The 15,136-nt window shown below is 40.3% G+C and overlaps 1 protein-coding gene across 3 annotated transcripts in view; it reads left to right on the top strand.

Annotated features, from left to right (window-relative positions):
• The window catches only part of cntfr (ciliary neurotrophic factor receptor), a 100,559-nt gene that overhangs the window by 36,184 nt on the left and 49,239 nt on the right, over nucleotides 1-15,136 (top strand). The window lies entirely within an intron of this gene.

Consider the following 15,136-nt stretch of genomic DNA (forward strand, 5'->3'; position numbering starts at 1 on the left):
ACTTTTTCTGTCAGAGGCCGACACCAAAATGTTGTTCAACAAAGACACCAGTCAGGTCAACTCATGACCGTGAGCATGTCGCAAATTGTTGGCGTGCTGAGATTCTTATGAAAGAAGGGAATAGGGGCACCGGGGGAAAGTGTAGATTAACAGAACGAGTCTTTGTAGTTCTCATGACTTTGTGTGTGTTTGGCATGGGAGTCAATCTGTCACTTGATTTCGTGGAAAGTGGCAGGAGCTTGTTCGCCAATGGTTTCCCAGTGGAAGTCAGCTGACGGCGGAGTCACCGGGTTCACTATTACGTCACAGAGGTACACAAATGAAATGCAGGAAATCAATCAGACTAGAAATACCGGTACACTAAGAATGAGGAAAAAATTGAAGTTTTAGTTACTTTAATTCACTATATGGCTGATTCAGGTGCACTTCTTTTTGGTCCACGCTCCAACATAACTCGAACGCTGCTCAAGTCCCTTGACCCTGAAAGTATAAGCAGAATAGAAAATGAATTCCTTTAGAGCAAGGATGGGCTACTTAAATGCTGGAGGGGCCACCAGTTTTCGTCGGTGCTACTTGATGTTTTTTTTTTTTTTTCAGTGGAAAGAGCTCTCTTGCATAAAAATGACCACAAAAGGATAGCACAAACCTGGAAACAGGAAGTTCATGAACTTAGTACAAAAATAAATTCACTTAAAATTGCATTACTATGGTGATAGTATTGTCCTGCATGTCATTTCAGATCCTCAAAAAAATATTTGGCATTCTCATATATTACAGCGGTGGTTGGTGATATTACAACTTAAAATTAAAAACAACACCTGCATATTTGCAATCCGACACCTCCTGATTTGCATAGTCACAGATTTATTTATTTATTTATTTATTTAGTTAGTTAGTTAGTTAGTTAGTTAGTTAGTTAGTTAGTTAGTTAGTTATTTCCTATAAAGAAGGACGTGAATGCTCATATTTCACCATATGTATGTATTTTTAATGAAGGAAGACCCATCAGTATTGGACAGTGAACGACAAACTGACACTGTAGAGTTTTTTACTTTTGGGTTACGGACCACTGCCTCGATATAGAGAATACCGGGACATGTGCGTCGTTCCATTTTCCTTGCCACTGTTGGTACCTGAGCCCTGGAGAGTTACCTCCATTAGTGTAGGCGTAGCCATCCAGAGAAATGGCGGCTCCAATGAACCACAGCGACTGACTGTCAGCTTTCAAGAACAAAGTTTAGATCGAAACACAAAAGCTGCTCCCTTGTCTTATTATACCATAAAAAAAAAAATCTTTAATAATGTGCTGTTCTCTCAATCAGAGCGAATACATCATCCCGGAATTCAGAATAGATTTAACGAGGATTTTTTGACTGAGCAGTAATGGACATCATTGTGTGGTAAATTTGGACTGCCAGTTATTTGATTACTAGCAAAGCGAGTAAGCAGCCTTTTTTAATTTGGATTCATGTGTTGGAACAAAGCTTCTTTGACTTGCTAAACTGGAGAATGAATGAAATCAACCACTTTAATCAAAAATGCTGAATTCCACATTTTACAGATACAATTAGTAGCACTGCTTTTTTTGTTTTGTTTCTGACAGTCTTCAAAGAGTTTGCGATCAAGAGTTGGTACTTGAAAAATGCTCGCCGTGCCTGGCAAGTGGAAAATAATAATCGAAGGAAGGAAAGTATTAAAGATTGCTTAAAAGAGAATTAGTAAAAGCTGTTTTAGATGCTGTCATAGTGACACAATTCCTCTCTTTTGAATCTAAACTTTTCGTTCTCATGCGTGAAGAAACACAAGATTGATCGCCAACGAGCCTTATCTTTTTGTCGACGGCTTGTTTTGTCTCTTTTTACCGTGTATCTGCCGTCTGAGTCCATATGTGACTATCGTCTAAATCTCATTTGAATTCGGAGAAACACTCGGTCCAATTCATTGTATTGGATTTCTTAAGCGACTAATTCAAAACACAATAAGAACACCAAATGGGAGTTGAATTAGTAGAAATAAACAAGCAAACATTGCGCAATTACGAAGAGAAAATTCCTTGTTGTGATTCTCTTGTTTTTTTCGACATGGTTAGAAAAATATAACATTTGTGTCTGTGCTTACTAATTACCTCGGGGGGACATTTCAGTCCTTTTAGTCATGTCTGCCACGGCCGCCGCAGGGATTATTTTGTGCTCACAACACAGGTCGCAGTCTTATTTGGATCGTGTTCAAATTTTTGCCAATGTGTGGCGACGCAGATCAAAGCAGATTTTTTTTTTTCGATTTTGGAGAATGACATTGACGGGTAATACCAGTTTTTAATCCTCGGAAAGATTCAATGGCATTCAAAAGTCAGGCAACTTTTGAGAACATCATTCTTAGAGTCGTGTCTAAACCATTGTTTCAAAAAAAAAGTCTGTATCCCAACATAATGAAGTAACGTTTTAACATGTCTGTCTGTTTCCTTGATGACATCATACTAGTGACTGCGGGACCACATTATCTATGGAAGTCCATATCCTGATTGAGAGATGAATGTTTCCACTCATAAGCATGCCCCCTCCCTCGCTTATTGTCCTCCTGCCCCTTCCATAACCCGTATTTGAAATTTCTTTCCTCCCCGCTGTCCCTGTAAATTTCTTGACTTTCTCGCTCCACGTCGTTTCCTTCTCCTCCTACGCTCTCGATTCATCTTGTCAACAGCAGATCTATCGCCTATGACATCATGCGTCGCTGACACTCCACCGCTATCACTGCATGTTTTTGCATGTTTCCAATCCGACGTCGAGGTCATGTGAAAGGAAGTGAAGACGGGGCACTAAAAGGAGCGCTAATTCTTTGGTATTCAGGCTGAGGCTGTTTTTTTTTTTCACATCCACGAGTGTTTTGACACTTTCCAACACGGAGTGGCATAGAATTCCTAATACCGTGACCACCCTTGGAAATGGGTCGTATTATGTATTCAAAATGGAAATAATGCTTTCAGATTTCACCTCCAGCGTTATTCTTAATAGCCAAGTCAGATTAGATCCACGTGCGTTCACAGAGGGTGGAAGATATGAATAGAATTTATATTAACAGGAGAGAAGCGAGAAGGTCAGAGTTGTATATTTCCCGAGGCAACAATTTACTTCTTAAAACTCTATTGCTAAGATTACTATTTAAAAAATATTTTTTTTACAGTCTCCTCATGTTGTGTTCCGTCATTTATATTTAATTCGGTATAATGCAAAAAGAAGCTCGTACGTAACCATGTATATTCAGAACTAGTCGGGTGCGTACGGTAAAAATTCATCCGTGTCGCTCGACAAGACAAATGTAGACGACCAAACGTAATCAATTATTTAAAGCATCGAACCGCCGTCTGACGTACAATCAGAGAAAACAGACAGCTGTTGTGAGTAAGTAAATAAGCATGTAGGAATGACGGAGTGTGTGTGTGTACGTGTGTGTTTGTGTGTGTGTATTCTCATATATGCACGCCATGTATGTGCCAGCGGGAAAGCTTGATCACACTCATTATCCTGAGTAGCACTCAGGATAATGCCTCGTTGGCATGGAGCTTGGATTAATTTCAAGAATGAGCTGAAACAATTGATTGAGCGACTTCTCGGCCTGATGGATAGCGGTCGGTCCGATGCCGGCCCGGCTGGGAGGGGAGCGTCAACTTCTGCAAATGTAATTCGGGTTTAGCCTGAGAAAAAATCAAAAAACGTGAAAATGAATGAATTTGAGTTTGGTTGACCAAGGTAAACAGTTTTTCGATGAATAGTTTTTTTTGATTAATAGTTGTTTTTTGATGAATAGTTCAAGGCCCAATCCCAGCAGTATTAGGTAATTTGGGGGTCATAAAAAATACAGCAGTTTATTAAATATGTATTTGCAGAGTGTCTTAATTCATTGCTTATCCCCATATTAGCATTTCGCTACAAATATACCTAATCGCAAGGACCGCCATTGATTTACTCTTGTTCCAAGTGTGGAGTGTTTCCCAAAGTGTCTCCCGTAAACAAAGTCAGTCTGTAAAGTTTCGGCTTATGTTTTCTTTAAGTAAAACTTTCTTCCAAGTCATCACAATTGAATCAGCGGAGCCTTAAAAGGGGTCTCGGACCCTTCAATGGCGCAGCGCTTCTAAATATATGCGTTTAATTTGATCTATTTGAAAAAGATTGTGACACGCTGTACGGGGGGGAGGGAGTGATCAGGGGCAGAGGATTGTCATTTATCACATTGAACTTCAGTTTAATTTAATTCAGCTCAACTTTATTGTCATTCCCCTCCAGTGAAGTCATTCCGTTTGACTCGAATGCCCGGGGAAAGGAGACAAATCTTGCTCAGTGTAACCGTGCAAGAGAGAGCCGAGTGAAAACAGAACAATCAAAGCCGAGGATCGGGCAAAACGATAACATCGGGTATTCTAAAAGCAAATGACGCTTGATTGTGCATCCAAGTAATAAAACGTGTCGTTTTCACTCGGCTAACGCTGATGCCAACCTATTCCACCCTGGCTTTCTTTAGAAAACTTTATGAGTAGATTTGGAAATCTTTGGGACTAACACCGAGAGAGAGGAAGATGTGAAAAGAAACATTTATGAACGCGCTGCTTGTCCTTGCACAACAAAACTAACAAAGCAGAGAAAAAAGTGTGTACTTGTTTGCGTTTGTCTATCTTCAAATGCGTGCCATGTATTTCTTTCTTGTGACATTGGACAAGGACAGCTTCTTCTTTATTGAAGTCTGATTTCCTTTCTGAGATGGATACAACTGAGAACTATTCACTCATCCAAATCTCATATTGTGTTGCCTGGGGACAGTCGCCTTTGTGGACCCCCCCCCCCCCCCCCCAAATCTTCAGGAACATGATGACACAGATCTGCGACATAAGAACTCCAATAAACTTCAGCTTTGACTTTCATAAGAACCTTTATATACCTGCAATGCGACTCAACTAGTGATGAGAAAATGAAGCTTCAAATTTGCTTCATGAACCAGTTGCATTTTTTACGCCTCCGGATGGCGCTCTCTGTTCTGCCTTTCCATTCCTTAAACCACTTTATTTAAACCATGTCAAAATATTCATCAAGTGGTTTATGAAACAAATTTGTTCGTTTTCTCGATCACTACTCTCAGCATCCCGAGCAAAATCATATCCAAGCAATGCATCACAAAGGTTATTATTAGATTGTGCTGTACTTCATGGCACTTAATTCCCAAAGCATTGCTTCTGCTCTCCTATGGGAATCATGTATTCCGTGTCACATTGATAAAAAAGCATATTGGGCACACACGGTCATCTCGGAGTGGTAACATTAACTATCTCATATCGTCCCGTGTGTGTGTGTACACACACACACACGGTGATGAATTGAAGTTGGGTTGTCCTATCAGTCATACATGCTGCAATGTGTTTCTGTAATCTCGCAAGGGTGCATGTGTTTGTGTAAGAGGGCCCCCTCGTTCTATTAAATTCTGCGAGTTGGTTTCATCTGAAAGGTTGAATCTAATCCCAAACTAATGCGTGGGCAAAAGCGTAGCTGTGGATGGATTTAGGTGTCAAACCCGTCTAATATGAAGGAACAGCTAAACAATTCCCAGGTATTATGATGAATATCTTAGCACTCCATAATAGAGCAAGCATGAATTTTAGCTGCCTACTTGTATCAAATTAGAAAGCCATTTTTATTTTAGGGTTTGGGAGAAAATCCTCCACACGTGTTTCATTGTTGTAGCTTTGTCTGCTACAGAACAAGTCTGCAGCTTTGGTTATCCATGAGGGAATTAGTATCGGCTTTGAGCTTCGGCTCGGTGCTGGACTATTGGTGAAACACACGCAGTCGTGATTGTGTGATTCGGTTCCATTTAATTCAATTTCTGAAATTTATTTTCGTTATAAAGAGATGTGAAATCTCCCCCCACCCCCCTCCCCGGGAAAAATAAAGCTTTTTGTTTGCCCAGGACTACGCATTTGTTTTCCATCTACTGCACTGCGTGACTGACTGTTTGTGTGGAATGAAAGACCATCTGTTTTTTTTTTTTTTTTTTTTTTTGGAGTGGTAGAAGAAATATCAAGATTCCCATTTATATTATCAGAAAATGTGTCACTGGTAGTCTAATTTTCTGATAAAGAACAAAGTGTGCGTGCATGAAACATGTTACATTTTGTTTCGCCTTACGAAATTAATTTGTCTCTTGCGTGCATAGAAACATTTAGGACCCCAAATAGCAATTTTCAATTACAGACTAATATTTATTGAGCCCCCCCGGTTATGAAACATTAAACAAGAGCCCCAAATTTGAAAGTTGCATACAAGGATTGGAATTTGTTTTTCAAACTTAAAAGAGTTTTTGGGGCACACCACATCTAAAGATGTTCGACTCTTAATACCAAATAAGCCACGATAAGGGATTTTGGTTGTAATGTGTGTTCCATTTTAGACCACACAAGATATTCTGTTTTCTACTCATGACATCACCACATAAAACAAAAGTACCCAGATTCCCATTCGGCATTGTTCTTTAGACCTCCACTTTTTCTTAAAGTGACATTTTAGGATGCACTTATTTATTCTAGTGTCAGAGCGTTTGAGGTTTTCCAAACCATGCCCAACATTATCCGTGGATTTATAAATTATGGGTGACGAAATGCTGCGCCAACTTCTTTGTTTCACTCTCCTCTTCATGTCAAAATCATTTTTGTAAGGTCATCAAGTGCGCTAGGGCTGAATTGAAAACCACCCCGCCCCCAAATAAATAAATGGTAACAAAACTGGCACCTGGGGGGTCCAAGCATATTTCATGGGTGGCAGTGCCCTCCGCAGCTCCCCCTCCAGCTCCGCCAGTGGAATGGTCTGACCTATAGTTTGATAAAATGTATGTAAATAAATACGTTTTTTTTTAAACCATATTCCAAAGAATATGAATAGAAGAATAATAATCCAAAAATGACCAATGCAATATAAATACATCACATTAAATCAAGCTGGAAACCGTGTGCAGAGAAAAATAGTCACACATCACAACAGGCAAGTAAAACACGTGTGTATAAAGAAAATATTGACGATTGCATCCTTCAGCAGGCACAGGGAGTATGAATGTACGTGTCATTAACAGAGTAAACACATATTCATGCCATCAGCAATGAGATACAGTTTGCAAAGGCTTATGAATATATGAATGAACATGCCCAGGCATCCGAGCAACTGAAAACAGTTAAAAGAAAATGTGCAGTATGCATATTCGGAAAGGTCACCTGTATGTTCTCACTCAATATTACATCTTAAAGTCGGTTTCTTCCAGCAGCAGTTTCTCGTGCATTATTTTTATCTGCATCTATTTTTTATTTATTTTTTATTCTTTTTTTTAGTTTACAAATCATTCGCAGAAACACAATTGGGATATTTTTAATATTGGAAATAATGTACTTTCAAGTCATCTACTAGATATGTTGCAAATGCATTTTTAGTATTGAATATGAAGAGGAATGAGAGGCAGCGACCTTTTAAAAGACCTGTGAGGAAATTATTACCAAAACATAAGGATCGTGGGGGCACGCTTATTAAGATACGTCAAATTTTGTCATTACATCACTGCTCTGTAAGTTTAAATTGGATACTAGAACAATTTGTTCCTTAATACAAGGCGGCCTAATGAGGCAAGTTGAAAGACTTTTTGGCTAGGTCAACCTTTTAAAGCAATTATATCTTTACATAGAACTAAATTCACAGTGCAATTTCCACGCAAGCCATACGATTGTGTCTCGGAGGCTGTCATCAGAGGCAGCGAGCCGCGACGGCACTTTGCTATGCGGGAAACCGTGGGGAGAACGCCAAGCAACCCGCCTCATTATCAATATACGGCGCGAGTACATTACAGTACATGTTCTATTCAGACTGCTCATGAAAACACGAGATGGGCAGAAGTGTGCTGACGGGAGGACAAGCTCAACGTGCACGCTCATGCCTTTCTGATGTTTTCTCAAAGAACCTAGCTGGCGTGTATGTGGAAGAGAGAAGAGGTCTGTTTTGAATGAGAAATGTTTGGGAAGTCAAGCTACAGGAATGTCAACAAGCTATACAGGGAGACGGTTCTGTCTACACATGTGGGTAAAGTCGTGTTAGCTTGCGCGGAAACACACACCAAAGCACAAATTTGATTACCTGTACATGCATTTATACAGAGTATCGTAATTTCCTGATCATAAGCCGTGACTGCTAAAATGAATGAAATATCCTGTATAAGGCGCACCGGACTATAAGCCGCAGGTGTTTTAAATCAAAAGTGCTCATTTCTATAACCTTTATTCGCAAAATAAATCCTCTTACGATATCATAAAAATCATTACATTTATAAATAAGCCACACTGAACGATAAGCCGCAGCGTTCAAAACTTGTGCAAAACGTAACGGCTTATAGTCCGGAAAATACGGTATTGCTGATGTTTAGTTCTGAATCGTATGCTTTAGAAGGTAGTGTGACGGAGAATGTATAAAGTACATTGGAAAAAATGTTATTACTGCAGGAAAAAAAAAATATTGAAGCTCAAGAAATGTAAGTTGTGTGAGAAGATATTTTGCTTAAAACATAATAAAGAAAACACCGTATTTGTATGTCAGAATGTAAAATAGACACCTTAAGGATCGGATTGATAATCATATTTTATCTGGAGATCGTGAAAAAAAAAAGTACTTACCTCCGAGTTGATTGATGCTTGTGTCAGTCAGCTGCCACATTTTGCAGCGGGAAAATGGTGTACTCCATGTGTTTCGGGCACAGGTGTGTGTGTGTATATTGCCGCTGCGTTACATTTCAATAGTCACACATGATTGATTGCAGCTCTTCAGCTACTCATGTGAAGGTCCCTTGATACCTTTGCTGACTGTTTGGGAAACTGTCACGCTGCAAACACAGTACGCAGGGAGTAGAGGAGATGAAAAAAAAACAACAAAAAAAGAACTCTTTCTTGAATTTCACTAAGGCTCGGCGGCGACTGGGAAATAGCCTCAAGTGCCATTTGGAATGGTGGCCCCCTTTGATCACTGACTCAAACAAGAGTGGGAATGATGCTTCAAGTTGTGTATGCTTTGTGTGGGACACATCGTTTCTGTAGTACCGTCATACATAAAACACACTTTGGTTTTGGAAAGAAGACGAGAGCCTCTCGGGCACAGGTGTCAAACTCAAGGCCCGGGGGCCAGATACGGCCCGTCACATCATTTTCTGTGGCCCGCAAAGACAAATTGTGCATCAGATGTATGGGTCATTACTGAAATTACAAATTGTACGATACTAACCCGCGACAAAAATGAGCTTGACGCCCCTCCTTTCAGGTGTTCCACCAACCCAACAATTAAAATGATGTCAAGGTCACGGCGTATTCTCACAATGACGCCATTGAAATTTTCTGATGTTATCGCAGACCCGGCGACACCTTCATATATCGCCGTCAGTTAATTAAGCCGCTGATTGCTTTAGCTTTTGAAATTCCTGCTCTCCCAGCTACAGTTTGGTTCCTTATCGCACAATGTTATTCCTTATCCCCTTGTTCACTTCCTTCGTGGCTGCTCTCTGCAACGTTTACGCCGCTCCTAAACTTCCGTATAATCTTCCCTTTTTTTCAATCAGAAGATAGAAAATATCTTCTATGGCTGATCCTTCTATGTCTACCCCCTGCCACCACCATCACCACCCCCTCCCTCCCCTCAATCTATGTAATAAATGAGCTAGCTGGTATTAGCACTGACCTTCACTCTGCTGCTCGGGAAGACTTCGGGTGATGTTAACCACATTATTAACCAATCAGATGAGGACTGCGAGGGAGGTTTCTTCGGGCTTATGTGGGAATTATCGTGCATATGCAGTCTACCCAACGGGGAAGTCCAAATCAACTAATTATAAAAATGATATTTGCATGTCAATGTATCCTGTAGCATTTAAGAGAGAGAAATAAAAATAGTAAAGCTGTCTTAAGACTGCACTTGGTAACTGCACAACTCTCGTCTGGCAAGGAACTGCTTAACAGAATGCTGATCCGACCAAAATAAAAAAAAAAAGTGAAAATAAATAAAAACAAGATGTAGGTGATGGATCACCGCACTAAAGCTCATATCCGAGTTGAGAACATATCAGAGGGAATGGAAACAGCGTGGTCCTAAATGATGAATGAATAGGAAAAGCAAAGGTATGACTTGGGCTAGCAAAAACATGACTATTGAGCTGTATTTGTGCTAACTGAGTGTCAATTTCAAACACTTTTTATTTTTAAAACATCAAATTCCTACCACTAAATTCAAGGCTACAAGTCCATATTGATTCAGTTAAAAGCAGCAAGACGTATTAAGAATACAAATGCCTGAGTGGAAGAGTTCTCATGCATATTTCATTAAAGTTTCAGATTTTCTGATTACTCCATTTAACCATGTTAGCTGGAAACACATGATGAATTTTCTCAATATTAGACATTTCAGTGATGCGTCATAAACAATGTGATGGGACTTTTACTTTAACTCATTCGCTGCCAGCTCGGTTGAAATGAATCTTTGACGTGTTTAGTCGTCAATGGGAGGGAATGAGTTTGACTGAATGACGTGTTGTGATTCATTTTTTTTTTAATTTAATTCCACTTTATCACAGCAAATTTGAAGTCTTTACATAAAGACATTCAGCACGCCGATGTCTCTGATGTCTAGTTTCCACCTCTTGCTGTTTTACCATCCCGCTTGTAAAAACTACACGTTCCTGACCAGAGCAGTGCTCGCCAGCTGTCCGACCCTCTCTTGTGGTTCTGCATACTTCCGAGCTAATTCTCGAGAATTCTTCCTCCGCTCCTCGTTTCATGACCTCTCTAATCCCGGCTTGTAAAATATTAACTGCTCACTCACAACATCCTCCCTCCTGTGCTGCCCCTCCTCTTTCCGCAACAACGACTTCATCTTTGCAATCCGTCTAACACTCTCTCCATTCTTTTCCTTGCCTCCGTGTTCCTCCCAGGGCGCCTCTAAAAAGTCAAGGCTCAATTAACTTTGTTGCTTGTGAATCTTGTCAACTCCGGTTGTTGCTTGCAAGCCTCCGAGATGAGCGGCGTCATATAATGACTGATTCAAACACGCACACACACACACACACACACACACACACCTGACTGTGCACTGAGGCCCGAGATAAGATGGCAGGAAACAGGAAGTGGATTTATATGAGCACTGATGCCCTGACTCATGCACGCATACAAACACTTTCACAGCTGCAGCTGCCTCAGCGCTCACATGAAAGGAGCGGCAAATGCCGAGCGAGAGTGACTCTTAATCTCTCGGAGGAGAAAAAGAGACAGGAGGATAATGTGATAACTTAATTCCCAAAAATTTTAGGCGTAATATGGGAGGGAACAAGATGGTAGGTGTGGACGTGTGTATTCTCATGCATAATCCCATCCGTGTTTTTTTTTTTTTTGTATTTTGACGCCTGTCTTGCCCGTGGATATATCAGCTAGTATCTATTCCACAGCTGTACCGATGATTTAATATATGCGCGTTTCCGAACCGCCATCAGCAATTTAGCACCGCTACTTATTATGTCACCCGGCAGTTAATCGGACGGCCATCTTGCAAATCATCAGGAAAGATTTAGCATTTTGCTGTGTTGTACTTTTGTAAAAGTGCAATGTGCTCCACATGCTGACCGAGGCAAGAAAAGATGTTTGTGGCAGTATGATGATGTACAAGTTACAACTTTTTTTTTTTTTTTTTATTTGGGTGTGACTTGCATTCTGATGAACGAAGGCGTGGCTCTGCATATAATGGATTTTTCTTTTCTTAATCAGATTTTTGAATCAAGTACAGGTGAACTAAGCAAGCCGTGTCTTCTATTTATGTATGCAAGATTATGAATATAGAAATCGAGCATCCTTTTTTTTCCCTAGATATCGCATGCCTGAGTTTTCTAATCAACTTATATAATTGGAAACATCTGTTAATTGTTTTCCCCGCTACCCTGATACATCTGCTACTCTTCTTGCATGCTCTCCATCCAAATTGCTTCGGGGGGGCCCGCATACACATTCTCTCAAATGTAATCACAAATACAAAATGTGCTGCCTTTATATTATCTGTTGAAATATTTTTTGGGGTTAACCAAAAGTAGTGTTCAATAAAAACAATCATATTTAATCGCTGAAATAAAATGTGCTTTCTTTATTATTATCGCACAAAGCCGGTATATTAAGGCAAATTTGAGCTTACTTTATTTTTTGTGGCAGCAGGAAACTCTCTACTTCTAGAAAAATAAAATAATGAACAGTATACTTAAAAAAAAAAAAAAAAAAATCAACTCTTGTGTTTCTGTGCAACGACTGAGTGAAAAATGTCATCCTCCAAACAAAAATTGATCATTCCGGCAGGCTGCATTTCAGTATGTCAGCTGATCCAATATTTTACCGTTGAACTTTCAAAAGGCGAGACTCCCCTTAGGCATACAAATGTGACTCACCGATAACTGTTCCCATGAGTTACGGCTCGGATTGGAACGCGACACGCTCCTGCGCCGTCTGATACATGAACGCCAATGAATCTACAAGTAGCTCTACACACACATACATTAACCGCCAACGTTTGAAACACAACACGACGGGGCATATAACACTTTAGATGGTAAATCAGAATGTCAAAACGCCATTTAATTTCACGCCGTAACTTATGCAATGCATTCTTATAGAGACTCACTGATAACAGGCACGCGTGCACAAACAAATGAAGTCACAGATGCGGAATGATGGAGCGAGTCACACACTGGCACATGTGCGGCTTTGAAATTTTTTGGCACGCATCATGAAAATAGTTTTGCATTGCAGTTGTTACGTGCAAAGCTCAGATACAAATTGAGGACAACAACAAAAAAAAAACCGCTCGATGTATGTTGAATGAATAAGCAGCAAACAGTTCTCTGCTTGTGTTCTTTAAGTAACCTCTGGGTAGATGTGCTTGTAATGTGCGGCAAGTCTGAGCACCATTGACCTTACAACATGGTAATGCCGCACTCTGCAAATACATGAGTGGTCCTGCATATAAACTACAATGAACAGCGGGTGGGTGAAAAAAAAATTAAGTGCCCGCTAACACCCCAGGGTGAACTTGTAGAATTCATACATAATATACCGTATTTGGCATTTGTGAAAGCTATCAAATATTACTAGACACTTGGGGCTCGGTATCGTTGCCATGCGTAAGACTGTGTGCAGGAGCGAGCTACGCACTGATTGTTCAGGATATGGTATATTGCTCCAACAGATTAAAAACAGATGAAAATACTATGTGGATAGTTGTGACATAAGTTTGACAACACATTCATCGGAGATGTGACATCATTCCGTCAATTCGTTCCACCTAGCAGTCAAGTCTGATATTAGTCGGAAGCTAGTGACGGGAGGCTAACTCTAAATTCATAGATTTGTATTTGCAGTGAGGAACAAGGACAGACAAAAATTGCGTGCTTACAAAAAAACTGTATTTATTATAGAATAAAAAAATGCGATGATACTTTACGGCTTTGTGTCGTGACGATCATAATTGTTGTCGGAATAGGCCAGCTAGCTCAAACTAGTACACAATCATGAATGCTATTCTACTATTGAGAGATATAAACATATATATAATACAGCTTTGTATGGCTGTATAGTTTCTAACATTCCTCAAAGAGAATCTGCGTTTCCGTCTCGAAGATTTCGTGAAGGACATAAATGATTTTCATTCGCATTTGATAGCTCATAACATTGTTCTTCTGCCACTAACAATGCCCCGTCTATTACAAAAAGATCAATAGCACTTGAGCTGAATGCCATTATGGTTATTAGGCCTACTTGGCCGTATGGTGATGAGGCATGAGGGCATATGCGTGAGTGAGTTTATTCATCAGCGCATCGGTTAGTCAGCGTTGAGTTTTGTATTCTTCTTGATAGACGATTTTTGATAAAGAGGTGACGAATGCAGACGTTTCAGGAGAATACAGAGAGGAGTGAGCTCTTTCAAGGTGAGAGAATGATGGAGAAGGTAGAATGAAGGTGAGGTAAGAGAAAGACAGAGTGAGAACAAGATAACACAAAGGCAGGCAACCCAAAGGCAGTGAGAATAACTTACAGAGGCGAGAAACAAAGACAAGAAGCCGAGATAACGGCGAATGAGTGCGCAATATGGCACGGCACACCTGTCTGAATCTCGGAGGTGAGATGTCTTAATGATGTCAGGATGTAATTTCAAACCCGATTCTTTATCTGTATTCTATTAAATGCAGAAGTTAGAAAAGTACCATATGGCAGTATTTATAACGTCTGTCCGTCTAGCTGTCAGGAGAGTATCAAAGTGACAGTGCTGTATTAAAGATTTTTTTTTTTGTGTGTCTGTTTTTCGACACTAACCAGCCTCTGCATCAAATTTCAACATCAAAGTCGGGCTCCTCTTACGAAGATGCAAATTGTTTTTTTTTTATGTAAATAAAACCACATTTTCTCTCTTTGACAGAAGAGCAGGAGATCAAACCAAATTGGCAAGCCTTGCCACTCATATTTATGTGTGCTTTTTTTTGGTTGTGACTCCGACAAATTGGAAAGACAGCTGTGATGGGCAGGGTGGAGAAAGGCTGATAATGGGGCGGGAAAAAAAAGTGACTCCGAGGGCAGGAATCAAGTGATGGGGAGGTCAAGGGGCTCTGACAGGAAGCGGAAAACGGGAAAGAGATAACAAATCTTGTCTCGTTAATGTTAATGGGGACTGGGATTTTTTCACATGAAATATAAATTCCATGTGTTATGGGATATGAAATATCCATGAAACAGTGGCTGACATCTGTATCCGCCGTGTTAAGAGGCATGTCAAAGGACACGGGGAGAAGGGGGGCTCCGAAAAAACCTCAACTTGTCTTCTCTTTTCTGTCTCGACAAGAACTTTTGAAAAGACGGGGATCAATATTTCATTGTTGCGTTTTGTTGAGCTGTTGATCCCGAGTATTCAAATGTTAATCCGACGTCCTCACTTGTGTGTGGTCCCGATGGCTCCCGCGGGACTTATCAACAAAGAGGGGCCTCTAAAGTGCACCGTCGTATCCAAAACTCCCATTAGGCTCGCATGTATCCCTTAATCCTGGAGACCGTGTTCCATAC

This window comes from Syngnathus leptorhynchus, chromosome 12 (assembly GCF_054491065.1).
Source record: "Syngnathus leptorhynchus isolate UIUO chromosome 12, UIUO_Slep, whole genome shotgun sequence".
Classification (NCBI taxonomy): Eukaryota; Metazoa; Chordata; class Actinopteri; order Syngnathiformes; family Syngnathidae; genus Syngnathus; species Syngnathus leptorhynchus.